This window comes from Vanessa cardui, chromosome 17 (genome assembly GCF_905220365.1).
Source record: "Vanessa cardui chromosome 17, ilVanCard2.1, whole genome shotgun sequence".
In the NCBI taxonomy this organism is placed as follows: domain Eukaryota; kingdom Metazoa; phylum Arthropoda; class Insecta; order Lepidoptera; family Nymphalidae; genus Vanessa; species Vanessa cardui.
This window is the reverse complement of record NC_061139.1, coordinates 6,520,821-6,535,636: the sequence shown is the minus strand read 5'-3', so window position 1 is coordinate 6,535,636 and position 14,816 is coordinate 6,520,821. Positions and strand designations below refer to the sequence as shown.

The 14,816-nt window shown below is 31.3% G+C and overlaps 1 protein-coding gene across 1 annotated transcript in view; it reads right to left on the bottom strand.

The window, feature by feature from the left end:
• The window catches only part of LOC124536820, a 112,663-nt gene that overhangs the window by 94,184 nt on the left and 3,663 nt on the right, over positions 1-14,816 (bottom strand). The gene's annotated exons all lie outside the window — the stretch shown is intronic.

The following is a 14,816-nucleotide window of genomic DNA, read 5'->3' as shown; positions in this document are numbered from 1 at the left end:
TGGTATATGTTTGTTGATGCATAATTCAAATCATGAAGAGCAGGTGTATAGCTTTCTACTTTTAATATCCACTATCGTGACTAGCCTTTTTGTAAATATGTGAGTTAATTCTTAAAAATGTAACAATAAGAAAATAAACATAGCAATCAACGTAAGCACTAGCATGTGAAAGAAATTGTTAGTTCTTCGGGGCCCTTTGGTGGGGCCCTTGGTATATACTCCGTACACCTATGGAAAAGACGGTAATGGCAAACACAAATGCAGTCTCTCCCTAACTCCGTTAATAGAACGGGACGCTACCAAAATGTTCAGAATTTGAATCAACACTGTTACTAAAACTACCAATTTACTGAACTTCAGGTTTCTACTGGGAATTTCTGGATAGAACAAACAAAGATAATTTCATAGGCATGGTCTGGTTTTTGAACCCAGACCACTGCCGTTTGCATTCAGTTTCTAAATGCTCCACTACTGTACAAAAATATTAAATCATCAGATCGTCTGTTGTTTGTCTGTGTAGTACACAAGTGTAACAGTTTATTTGCAGCACGTGAATAAAGCAAACGCTGATAAATAGGACAGGTGTACAGACCAAACATAAACGTTAATTGTATTGTAAATATGTAAATATCATTCACCTATATTTAATTTACAAATTGCAAGAGCATTAAATTTTGACTGAACACGTGGAAAAATAAATCTTACAACATACATACATATTTCAAGTAACGGAGTCCCATTTTGTTGTTAATTAATCAACCAATTCTGATTTTCAATACGTTTTCAATATAATCTAAATAGGTCTATGAATAAAAAAACATACAGATATCATATAAAATATATCAACATAGGATTCCAATGGGTCATAATGTTATAGTAATATAACACAACAAAGCTGAACAGTTGTATAATGAGTAATACATTATTCACAATTAACATGTGTTTGGATGTACAAATAATACCAATTCAATTTTACCAGTAACCTACTTATATTGTTTTTACACATTTTAAACCTAACAAATACAAATTGTCTTGAATAATTTAATCATATACAAAATGCTAACTGTCTTTAACGATTTGGGTTGCAAATTCCTGTAATTTATTAAAATACAAAGTTATCTGTACATAAAAGAAACTTGGAGTGTCTTTTGTATATACGATAGATAAATATTCATAATAGCATTTTTGAAATTTTTGTTTATCTGTCTGTTTGTTTCGGCTAATCTTTGAAACGAATCGACGATTTTGACGGGACTCACTGACAGAGAGCATATGTAACAAGGTAAATTCAAACGCATACGAAGTCAGTAGCACAGCTAGTTAAATATATAACTAGTGGTTTAAATTTTTGAAAGACATTTACAATGACTACGAGTATGTACAAGAGTTGGTCACGTTGTCATGAAAAGCGGTCATAACTGTATATTGTTTAACTTTATGTTCGTTTACTATGTAAATAATATTATATAGGAACATATTATTCTCCATCACTCGTTGATTATCATCACCAGTCACCCTTGCCCGTACTCTTAGCCTATTTATTTGGAGTCCACGCATTATATCCATTCCATTCATTTGCTATCATTAATTCTCAATAACACTATTCATTAAAAAATCATCAATAAGATAAGCTAGGAACTAAAATATATACCTTGACCATTGTTATTAGAATCTGACATTTTAAACGAATTCACTTACTAGTAGGTCTTTGTTCTAGTTTTTTTTTTAGGTACTAACTGTACTACTGGCACTAAGACACAACACGTTAGCACCCGATGTATGTATCGCATTTACAATACAAGGAACATGAATGATGATGACCACTTTCCATCAGGTCACTTGCCATTCCACCTATATATAATGATTAAAAAATGTATGTACTAATCGAAGTCTGGATTAAAGGTGTGGCTTTTACTCCTAAACAAATTATTGATATTACAATATGTTCACTGTACATATGTACATAAATAATGAATGTTATACAAATGACAGAATCATATACAACAAAATTGTAGTTGAATCTCTGTATCTACTGATCGCTGACCTTGAAATGTAACAACGCTAGATGAAACATTATTACAGTGTAAAGATACATACGTATAGGTACCTACAATGAAATTAATTGTATTTCGAGGTCAAGTTTTTTTCACACCTAAAAACGAATCAAATTATCCTGGAATATTTACAAATATTTCATGTAATAGTGAAATAAATCTCTAAAGAGTTGAACATATATATCATATGTAAAATTTTACATAATAACTATTAACATCAGGGTATTACTATATAAAAAAGATATAAATAAGAATTAAAAATAGGTACTACAAATCATTACCGCGTGGAATGGTGGCAAGAATGCTAGCATTTTCCCGTTGAATCGCAATTCCGATGCTCTGGGCAAAAAATGCACCAGCCCTCCGGTTACCAGAGGAAGCAATAAAAAGATAATGATATGAAGAAATGTTATAACCTTATTGATTTTGTTTTAAACCTTAGTTTAAAAAAAGTCTTAAGTCCATTCTAAGTTCTTAAACCTTCGAAAAGTATGAACAGCATTTATTTTAAGAAAAATAAAGTAACGTTCCAATTAATGATCCATAACTGGGCTATGATGTCATCATGAACATTTGAACTTGTGGTTCATTTCAAAACGCTGCACTAATGTCGATACGGCATCTTTTTATCTAGCACGTGCAAGACGAGAATGAGATGAATTAGAAACACATATGATTAATTAAGAGCTTGTCCAATTTTGATGCTTAATTTTCGGCCAAGTTACAAGCTGGATTCACGGAGTATTAAAATTTAAGGATTATTTAAATATAACTCATTAATTTTCTAAGCACAGCAATCAATTATAATGTAATTTTAAAACGATATTTCTATATTAATTTACGAAAAACCATTAACTTTGAGTCATTTCTCGCTAATACGATATGAATATGATCTTATGAAATCTGTAAGTGAATTAAAAGGAAAGTAAGTTTATCATAACATCATGACGCATAAGCGGTTGGCACCTTCGGTACCATTGTTCATTCACTCTATCCGCCTGACTACGTAACCATCGTCGGTTGACTGCTGACTGCGACACACAAAGCATTCATAATCGTTATCAAAGCAATTATTCAATTAGAAATCACCTTAATTGTTTGTTGTCGTTTGTATATGCAAAAAAAACCAAAGCGATAGCCTTAAAAAAAACTTAGGTACGATAGTCGAAGACGCTGAGACAGGATTACTGTTATCAAAGAAAAAAATTCCAAAAATTTACCTGAATGTACTTTTCAAATAAAAACTTAACAATGTGCTATAACAATGAAATAAAATGGGACCACCTTGAAGCTATACTGAAGCTTGAACCCAAAGCAAAAGGAATAAAATCTGACTTTTATACATTACAATTCATAAAAGTATTATTTTCTTTAGTATTTTTAATGCGAAAAATAATATGTCAATTATTGTAATCAGTGTATATTATGAGTTAAAAAATGGTTATCTACTAACGAAACTTGAAAATAATACTTAATTTATTCAAAAATCAATAAATAAAAATGCATTTTTTCAAACTTTTGTCACGTGACACAGAACGCTCCTGCTTGGCCGGGCTTATGATGAAGTCACTTTCTTGCTTTTCTACAATATGTACCACAGATTAAAATACAGAAAATGACGTCACCGACCCCATTGCAGCGACATATTGTCCAAGTAGCGTTTTCGCGCGTTATTTAAATATGGAATTTTTAATATGATATTTTTCGGCAAATATGTACTAGAAATAAAAAAAACAACTTTTACTGGGTTCCTTAACCTCTACTAAATGATATAAAATGGATTTTAAAAACCAGTCAAATAGCCTATTGAGTACATTGTAATACTCAATTGTCTTTAAATAAATAACTAAACATAAATTTACTTCCATATCCTTGATTGAAATATTTTTAAACTTAATATTATTTAACATGTCATAACATCCCATATAAGAAAAGAATCTTTTTATATTGTTTAACAGATGACGGTGCTTATTATTTGCGGTTAAACCGCCACGAAACTACACAAGAAAATAAACAATGCCGCAATTTACCTATGATGTAGTAAATTTCTACCGACTTTGGTGAGAACTTAAGCGGTAAGTAACTTTCCAGTGAACAACCTTCATCAACACAACAGAGGAATTGAGAAATCATATAACGTCCTTACAAAATACACACACGTAAGATCGATATATCATTTACATTTTATTTTTACATTTTTATTACAAGTTATTTTGCTCGTAATATCTCATTCGTCCGATATGATTTACATAAGGTTCGACAAGTTAATTATTTTACTAAATAGAGTTGAGTTAGTTTTGCTCCTAATTCTATGGTACTTTATCCAATTTACATGGTTAATAAACCTTATCTAAAATTACAATGGACCAATCATTTTATAAGTGATGTCTATGTATTTTCGAGTCCTGACTAATTTCTTCAACATTATGGAATTCGGAAACGAAAGTTTATAGAGCACAGGTGTGCAAACCACAAGTGTCTTTATCTTAATTAGATGGAACGGAAAGAAAACGGAAAGAGTTCAGATGCAGGGTGAACGATTTAACACGCTGTCTGAGGCATCGGAGTGTAAGTACTGACTAACTTGGAACTGAATCCAAACTTTTAATGAGCTCAACGCATATCCATAACCTCAACAACAACAACAACAACAACAGCAGCCTGTAAATTCCCACTGCTGGGCTAAAGGCCTCCTCTCCCTTTGAGGAGAAGGTTTGGAACATATTCCACCACGCTGTTCCAATGCGGGTTGGTGGAATGCACATGTGGCAGAATTTCTATGAAATTTGTCACATGCAGGTTTCCTCACGATGTTTTCCTTCACCGCTGAGCACGAGATGAATTATAAAAAATTAAGCACATGAATCAGCGGTGCTTGCCTGGGTTTGAACCCGCAATCATCACTGGGCCATCTCGACTCATCCGTAACCTCGGCACATATAAAATATTATTCGTTTAATGATAATACATATTGATATAAAATTTACACTTTACTTAAACCAACATAAGTATAAATGGCCATGAACTCGGTATGCATTCAAATTTGACTGAAATATATCCACATACCCACGGTCTTTTGAATCGTTAAAATACCATTGTTAAGCAGACAAAATTCACATCCGGATTTTTTTGCTCATCTCTATTCGCCAACGAGTTCAATATACTTTTATGTAAAAGTTTGATAATATTGTAAAATGAGAATATTTTTATTTCGTTTATTCAAATAATTATTTAAACATTCATATAAAATAATTATTAAAATTTTCTAAAAAATATTTTGCAATTTAAATAGAGTTCAAAAGAAACTCGTTTTATTATGACTTTCTAGATTACTATCTTATATTTTATCACGAAAAAACCGACTAATAGATTATTGAAAAAAACTACAGATAATTTTCAAATCTATCACGAAGTCTAACAAAATTGTGTTATATCACGTTTTTGATTATAGGACGTGATAAAATATTTAATTGAAAGCAATATTATCTATAGAACTAAAACACTTAATAATTGCAACATAGTTTTAAGAATATTAAGAACACGAACGCAGTATTATCTCGAAGGCTCGCCACATCCGTTGACAAGGATAACAGACAACAGTCAGTTACTTAAATGCATATTCGCAAGTGTGTTATTTAAAAAATACATTGTTTTAAAATCATTTAAAAAAATATTTTTTTGACTACAATATTAAGATATTTTTTATAACGTCAATTTATTTTTGAATATACGTAATAAAATATTCTGAATGAAAATATAATAGAACATTCACACAGAAAAAAATAATTATAATATTTATCTCTATTATCTCAACTTGAACAATCAAAATAACATTTACTTAGCTTTTATAATAAATCTAAGTGATATACATTTAATTATACGCTACCAGAGGCTTTATCACGTGACATTCATTGTCAAGTTACAAAGTGGTATAGTAATCGCGTGCTCATTTCATGCCATGAAACGCAAGTCTTGCGCTGAGATAATACAAGGTTATGCATTTATTTTATAACTGCATCTACAAAGTTATGCGATACCCTTAGGAGTATTACGTTACTTCATGCGAATTGCCAACTGCGTAAATCGTAGGATGAAGCCGTAGAAGTGGGCATCTACTTCAATAATACAATGACGATACATACATACATATACTCTAAATTTATCGCAATACCAGCCTCGATACAATTTTATTTAATTATTCTTATGATAGCATCAATAAGGTGGTAACGCTTTAATTAAGTGTTAAATTTTAAAACCTATTTAGATAACTACTTTGTTACTTTTTTTATCTGTGAGATTCTTAACGAGTCCGCTCGTATCAAAATAATCCATAATTTTCGGTTTGTTCGTGTATTTAAAGAGTATTTCTAAAACACGCATCTTTGTACTTAAAATCTAAGAGTAATAGAAAGTACCAAAGTTGGTCACAGCCGATATAACACGAACGGTTAACGCTACGCTAAATCGCGAAATGCATTTAAAATAGTAAATTTTAAAAGCTAAATGCTATACCGTTACGTCGAACATAACGTATTGGTTACTCATAAAATACTTAAAAAAAAATGGCGAGCTAAAGAAAACCTATTTACTAGTATTGGCTGATTTATTTTTAAATTGATTTGCTTGAGAAGTTTAAATTGCGATTTAGTTGTTCACTTTAAGAGCCCCGTAAATGTAATAAATTAATAAAACTAAAATGATACCAATAACATTGATATATTCCTTTAAAAATTAAGAACTATAAAATATATTCATATGCAAATAGTAGAGTTCACGACGCTGATGACCCTGGGAATACCTAGTCCCAACAGCTCCGCTTTTCACTTTCTTACAATAAGGCCTTTATACTGCACATTTGAGACATACTATTTATTTCCTTACAAAGTCAGAATGCAATGAATCATATTTCTATATAAAGATCTTAATAAAATGACATTTTGAACAGATTACAACTATTTGTAATAAACTATGTCTATATATTAGTGTTAATATAAATGTATTCCTTTTTTCTATGGTATAGACAATGACGCTGTAAGAAATATTAACTATTATTTACATCGTCAATGTGCCACCAACCTTGGGAGCTAAGTGTGTGTAGTTACACTGGCTCACTCACCCTACAAACCGGAACATAACAATACTGAGTACTGTTATTTGGCGGAATAATACCTGATGAGTGGGTGGTACCTACCCAGACGGGCTAGCACAAAGCCCTACCACCAAGAAAATTCTTATAAACAGATATATGTATAAACATAAGATACAGGTATATAAAAACTTGCACAAAATTATTCAGATTACGGAAACAATGTTTTCGGTAATATAAGATAATATTCAATGATAACACCCTGGCCTTAATAAACCCTGTCGAACTTGATTACGCTTCGGTGGCGTTTATGTAAAAAAAAAAACGAAATAAGTGCTACCGCTAGCCCGTTGACCGAGAAGGACATCCCATTCACTCTGCTAATTGCATAACTGTGCCATCCTTTTTACTCACTGCGTACTTACAGAACACTCTCACGTAAGCCGCTAAACCATTACCAAACATCTAATATATATGAAAACATATATATATGCTGTCAGATTTAATTATTTGATACTAGTAAATAAACTACTTACGATATAAGGTAAATCACTTTTCTATATTATGTTATGTATAAATATTATCGATCATGCTGTTATCTCTGATAAATATATGTTTTATCAGTAATAATATGCTAATGTTAATTGTCATATATATTTGTTAAAACAGCAATTCAAAAATAAATAAAATAGCAATTTTAAAACATTCTAGCCTAAATTTCGTAATACATTCCGATATATGTAAACTAAATAATTAGTGGCTATAAAAAGGTTGCCCTACTTTTAATATTTTTTTTATATGTAATTATAATTATATACTTTGACATTACACTTGTACACGAAAGTGTATAAGTAATAAGTGATAGTCCTCATAAACTAGGCTATTAAACAATTTTATAACCTAGTTCCTTAATTTGACGTTAAAATTTTTTAGTGAAATTACTTTCGAAAACCAAAATATTTTCCGACTTTTGCTAAATTCTCACGATATGTTAAGATTAAAAATTATATTATCTGCTGATAATGTTAAATGATAATTCAGCTTAAAGATTTCCAACGATAGGTGTGACCACGTTACGACATTGTTTTATATATATTTGTCATTCAATGTGTAGAAAAGAAATTAAAAAAAATATTCACATGTTTCCTAACTAGCAATATATCTATTCATAATTAGATATATTACTTTTAAAATATAACTAGAACACAACGATATAGTTTCTACAAGAAAACTGATATGGCATGAATCATGTTATTTAATCATATACTGACAACATGTGGCATCTTCAGTTGATTAGTAAATTATAACATGTCGAGAATGACATGAATATTTGTGTGAATATTAAAAAAAAATGCTTGGTATTCAGGAATATTACGTGTGACCCAAAACTGCCGGGATGACTCCGTTGTGTCAAACTGCGCCTGACACACGTGTCACTTTCTCCGGCGGAGATCTATTTTGGTGCACCGATATTGGAGTCCGTTGCAAAAAACTAAATAACTTAAAGTTGGTTCCGTGTCTATGCCAATATAATTAAAAATATGTATAAACATAATACAAAGTTCTATTTTACTGATTTTTATTTGAAATAAAATAATTAAATCAATATTTTGGTCCATCTATATAAAATGTAAACTAATATTTTACTACGATAGTAACTGTGTCTTTCTGTTGACCTTACACGGCATATCAATATAACAATACAAATGCTTAGATTGAAATTTCAAAGTATATGTAGGTATATACATTTATATAAAAAATATAGATATACTAAGTGCATGTACGTCGAAATATAAAGTATTAAATATATGCCACCACCCATTTATTATTTTTACTTACACTCCTTCTATTCCATAGACATGTGAACCTCCCCTCGTAATTTATTAATTTGAAAACTGTTCTATTTATAATTTGTAAGACCAGACTCGGGTTGCTCACGCAATGAAGGCGACTCACAATTGCCTATGGGCCTGGCGCCGCTTCACCGTAGAATAGGAGGCCCGCAGCTTGTACAAAAAAATCTAAAAGTCTTGATTTTATGTTTAAAATAACATTTCATTTTTTTAAGACATATCAACTCTACGTAAACAAATTTGCAATCGCTATTAGGACGGAGATATTTAAATACGGTAAAGGTTTAAAAAAAAACTAAAAGAGAGAAAATTACCGGACCAGCATCTACTCTTTATTTAAACATGCCCTAAGTATATTCTGTGTGTATATTATGGCTATAATTGATTCAACAAAAAAGTTGAGGAAAACATAGAACATGTTTCAAATATACTCTTTCTCAAAAAAAGGAAATTGTGTTGACAAGCAGAAGAGAAAAAGATAATAAATTGTTTTGTTCATTCCCTATTTATATATAAATATAAATACATAGGAAAAAAACGTAGGCTCACAGGAAAAGGTACCGCAATAAGCCTAATAAAACGTTACTAGCCGCTGCATATTCTTATTTGCCCCTGAAAAATCATTGAATAATCGTGTTCATGACTCGTTGGGCATCAAAGCATTTCCACTCTATTGGTTAATTGCCTGTCGTTCCAATATTTTATGACTGCGGTACGCCATAATATCGTAGGAAACTAGTACATTAACTAAACAATGAATAATTAATAAAATTATCAAATCTCGTTTAGAAATAATTAAATCGTGTCGTTTTCTACATGTCAACGGAGTTATTTTCTTTAGGAATAAAGGTAAAAAGAATTATTTCAACTAATTTTCTGAATAAGAAGTATTAATACCGCTATCACTGAACTAGTAGGTTCCATTTGTTTCTAACGGCCGTTATAACAGTTTTACCTTTAATTGTTATTATAATTTATCTTTTATGTAAATATTGTACATATTTACATAAGTAATAAAAATGTACACATGTGTAATTTGTACGTATGATTATAATTTTTTAATTATCAAAATCTGCGGTACTTGTCACTTTTTCCGATATTTAAAAGAAGCGGTAACGCTTGATTTTTGAAATTACCTACTTGGAAAGCCTATTAAATTAAAAAAAAAAATCATTTCAATTTTTTAGTTCAAATTACGCTAGAATTACTAAAATATTAAAGTTTAAACATTTACATCTCAGCGGATTTACAAAAAACATTACCGGAAAATCTCGTAATGTACATACAATATGATGTCTTAATACATTATATTGTACCTTTACATGTTACCTGCAACTTACGTAAAGTATTTCATAACATTATAGGTTTAATTAGAAAGTGAAACTTGAATACAATTTAACCAATGTGTCGTTAAAACATCATTGTATGTTTTTATATACATATATATGTATATTATACAATCCTTTAACTGATAGACATCAAAGAAAGAAGAAATTTTACATATCTATGCAAAGAGTTTCTAAATACAGCTCAACGTATTTTTTTCTTTAAATAAATCTATTTTTGAAATTTCTTACTTTTTTGACGTCATTGTTGACATAAAATCCTGAGATACTGTGTTACTGAGACAGATACTCAGGCTATTTTTAGCCTTTTCTTCTAGTTAGTGAAACAGGCGAGGCCTATATTTTAATAAAGGTAGGTTAAGAGCACTCGGCACTAACAAGAAAGCCCTTGTAATGTAGCAGGGTTGCAAAAAATTAACGATCTATACATACGATATTGTTATCCCGACTAGGCAACTTATATCTCGGCTTTTGAAAAATTCAGAGTCTAAAATATTGTTTGTTTAATATTCGAAATTCCGTTACAATAATGTAAACAGATAATTTTTATCTCTTATTGGATAATCTGTTTACATAACGATCTTTTATATTTTTATTTATATAACTGTCGCCTTTCTTATGAATACATTGTTGTAAAATGTTTATTAATAAAAAAAAAACAATAAAATATCATAAAAAATATATATTAATTTATTGTTGTCTAAATAAAAGTAATTTCACAATATACATTATGTAATTAGTAGTTATGCTTATGTATATTAATAGGATATTGATTTCGATTACCGATACGATCTAACAGAGAGGAATCAGGAAAAATGATGACAGTGCTAAAACCAACTAGAAGATCCCCAGGTGGGATCCCTGACTTGGTTGGTTTTGCGCGTGGTCTCTCTGTCATCGTACCAGACTGCCGTCTATGAGAGTGATGGGGTGTTCTTTTGTTTTCTCACACACGTGGACACTGTAATATCTCCGGAACAGGTTCCTTGTCTCCTTTAAAATTTATCACCGTGACGGAAACCGGTCAAGAGGACGTCATATAATTATGATGTAATAGTTGCATAATTGGGATCTATGAAATTTTAAATATTTCTAATGCAGTAAAACAGTTTTTAACTGCAAAAAATGAATATTTTCCTTTTTTTATTTAGTGTGTACAATGGCATCTTCATCATTGGAATTAATTTGTAATTACATTAAATAATTAAAGTTACATTAAAAATATATACTGTCTCTTACGAACTTTCAAATCATTTTTATTCCGTATAATTTCATATTTTCACAAGTGAACGATATTATAACGGATACTACAGCTACGCATATAAGCATAGTTGAGTAATTGCCGATCTCAAAATATATTTCAACATACATCCTAATCAGACAGGTTTCGTAAGGCTAAGCCTCGTGCTTCTGTATTAGGCTTGATGACCAATTGAATGTATATTTTATCGTTTCATCAAAGTAAAATTTATTCAAAGTTACCCCTCCCGTTTCCCCATCTTGATGTTGAAACACCCAAAAATCCTTCTCATACCTTCTACATCGCAAAAGGAGTATCTATGATAAATTTCAAGTCAATCGCACCTATGGCTTCGGAGATATCGTAATGAGTCAGCGGTCTTAATATAGATTATGTTTATGGTACCTAGAATTTTCATAATTAATTACAATTTATATGTTTTTAACTGTAGTCAAGCAATTATATTTAACGTACTACATATAATATTCATGTTCAACTTATAAGATTTTACATATTTCAAAATTATTTACATTCAAAACAAACTTTTTATCAACTCGCGTCACGTAGTCGTGACAAAGGCAGTTTTTGTACGGATCATTGCTACGGCAAACCTCCGTTGTCTCCATGTTAATTGGGGACGGATACGATAATGCAAAACTGTTTGCAAAATACAGCCGTCTTTATATCACTTTGTGTTTTTCTTTGACTGTGAGTATTTTTTTTAAATAATAGGTTGGGGAAAAAGTTTCTTCGTATTTTATATGAAAATTCAAAAAGTTTTTTTTTATAGTTTATTTACATTTAACTAAAGTATATAGGTGCCATTTTGTTCCATAACTTTTTGCCATCTTGTTGGTAGTGACATGATTCCATTGCTGTAAAAATTTTGGGGCTTCTGATCGAAAAACTGCGACAAGTGGTTTTGGCAGTCCTCTCGTGATGTTAACCTGACACTGCCTAAGGAATTCTGCAGAGACCGAAACAGATGAAAATCTGAAGGTGCAAGGTCAGGACTATACGGCGGATGCATTAATACCTCCCAGCCAAACTCTCGTAATTTTTGTTGAGTGGCTAAAGATGTGTGAGGTCTAGCGTTGTCATGGCGAAAAACCACACCCCTTCTGTTGATCAATTCTGGCCGCTTTCTCTCAATTTCTTGCTTCAATCTCATCAATTGTTCGCAATACAGTTCTAAATCGATGGTCCTGCCGGGCGGTAACAGCTCATAATGAATGATGCCCTTCCAATCCCACCATACACACAGCATTACCTTGTTGCGAGTTAATCCGGGTTTTGCCACAGTCTGTGAAGCTTGACCGGCCTTTGACCACGATCTTTTTCACACGTTCTTGTCGTATGTGATCCACTTTTCATCACCAGTTATCAGCTTCATCAAAAATGGTTCGGTTTCATTACGTCGTAATAAAGAATCACAAATGAGTACACGGTTCATTAGGTTTCTTTTAGTGAGTTCATGAGGCACCCATATATCGAGCTTTTTTGTGTACCCAGCTTTATTCAAATGAGTCAAAACCGTTTTGTGGTCAATTGCCAGTTCTTCAGCTACATCGTAACTACTAATATGCCGATCTTGCTCCCCTTTTTCAAAAATGGCGTCAATTTTGTCCGTAACAGGGCGACCAGAGCGAGATGCATCTTTGATATCAAAATTTCCGGCTTGAAAACGCTTAAACCAAACTTGCGCTACTCTCATAGATTAGGTCCATAAACATCACAAATTTTTTTCGCGGCTTGAGTTGCATTTTTACCTTTTTTATAGTAAAATTTTAAAATGTATCGAATTTCTTCTTTAGGTTCACTCATTTTAACAACAACAAAAACAAATGAAAATCACAAAAATTCCTAATTTGAATTTGGAAGTGCCTTCTTTAAAATTAAAACTTTTCAATGATACCAAAACCAGCCAGATACAAATGGTATAGTCAAAGAGATTTTATTACAAGTTCATACATACTATATGCGAAAAGACTTTTTCCCCAACCTAATATTTCAAAAATACTAACACAGACTTTGCGTTAAGGAAATATATTTTCGTGCTCACTGTTTCAAATTTAAAAATATATCTTACAGTTCTATTTGATTTTTTTTAAACAAATTGTAAAGTCATTTTTATGTCTTTATAAATAATTATTCATATTGTTTAAACTGCAAAAATAAATAAATGGTTATACTCAAATTATTAGAAACTAATGATGCGTAATAGCATTAGGATTCTACATAAATGAACTTCTCATTGCGAAGACAACACATTATATTTGGCAATTAATGTTTATGATGATATTAATCAAAAATTAACAACCATGTATTAGTTTGAATAAGGTTCAAATATTTATTCATATATTTTTAGTTTGTGAATACTAATTTTATTTATCACAATGTTATAGAGTATGTAACAATAGAATTGCTTGAATTATGAGTTAATAGTTAATAAAACCATAAATTTAAACCTTTGGATTTGACGTTGCATACTTTATTAATCGATGCCCTAGAGATATAGACTTTACGAAGTCCAGTTTTGTGCTTGCATCCACCTACCATCCAACCGGTTTCGCTCCCGATACAGAAAAGTGATAGTCATCTCGTCTCGAAACCTAGCCTAACCTAGTGTTTTATACGCTTATTTACACACAAGGAATATGTTCTTTTTTCTATCTTATTAATTTCACTTTGTGGTACGTTTTTGAGCAAACCTTTAAGTGCAAATACTTAATATTTTTGTTTCGGTTTCAAGGAGATGGTATCCAAAACTCGCACAGTATAAACTTTTTTTTATGATATAGTTTGGCGGACGAGCATATGGGCCACCTAACGGTAGGTCACCATCACCCATAGACAATGACGCTGTAAGAAATATAACAATTCCTTACATCGTCAATGTGCCACCAACCTTGGGAACTAATATGTCAGGTCCCTGGTGCCTGTAGTTACACCGGCTCACTCAGCCTTCAATCCAGAACACAACAATACTGAGTACTGTTATTTGGCGGTAGGATAACTGATGAGAGATAAGACACCCATGTACCTACCCAGACGGGATTGCACAAAGGCCTACCACCAAGTAAACTTATAATAAATACATACACGGGTATCGAACGGCGAACCAAAATCTTCGAACAAGTCAATTGATGATAGCTAAGTACCCTTTTTCAGTTTTAGGAAGTTTACATAATAACAATCTAGAAACATTGCATACTTAAAATACAATTATTATTATCA